This window comes from Penaeus monodon, chromosome 19 (genome assembly GCF_015228065.2).
Source record: "Penaeus monodon isolate SGIC_2016 chromosome 19, NSTDA_Pmon_1, whole genome shotgun sequence".
Classification (NCBI taxonomy): Eukaryota; Metazoa; Arthropoda; class Malacostraca; order Decapoda; family Penaeidae; genus Penaeus; species Penaeus monodon.
Genome location: NC_051404.1, coordinates 6025169 through 6025788, shown reverse-complemented (window position 1 = coordinate 6025788; position 620 = coordinate 6025169). Strand labels below are relative to the sequence as shown.

At 37.4% G+C, this 620-nt stretch overlaps 1 protein-coding gene across 1 annotated transcript in view; it reads right to left on the bottom strand.

Annotated features, from left to right (window-relative positions):
* The window catches only part of LOC119585025 (sal-like protein 3), a 49369-nt gene that overhangs the window by 3396 nt on the left and 45353 nt on the right, over positions 1 to 620 (bottom strand). The window lies entirely within an intron of this gene.

Sequence of the window (620 nt, the reverse complement as noted above, 5' to 3'; positions counted from 1 at the left end):
GAATCAGAAAATAAATGAAAATGACTATATGAACAAAGACTTCGTTTCAGGTCTGAACGCATTTCTTCTCTTCTGCAATATCGAAAACAACAGTGAACGAAAAGTAAAGAGAACGATCGAATTAATGTGTAAAATCTCAGCTGAATTAAGTGGTTTCACTTTCTCTCGCTCGTGTTGCCAGGGTACACAATACACTTATATTTCTTATCATTGTTATTAATATAATCCACAAGGCATAATCATGATTTCATTTGAGTATGATCAGTGTAACTAGCTCATGCACCCTGAAATATAACAAAACTGGAATTTCATATATGCAACCGGTAAAAAATAACGACCTAAAATAAGAATAACTAGTTGGCATCATATAGGGCTGGTCAGTGCCACATTACCATTATTTCGTTCTTTGGTCAGTCCTATAGAAACTACTCTATGCATTATCATCTCCCAAGCCGTATATAGTACATAATCGTTGGTCCGGTGGCCACAGCCCTGTGTTCAGAAATATGTCTTAAATTGGTTAGTAATGTTGTTTGGTTGAGTCGTACGTCTGGCAGCGAGCCCGTAAAAGTAACGGGTTAAGCCAACCTGTTACTTGCTGGTCTCAACTACTGTACTTC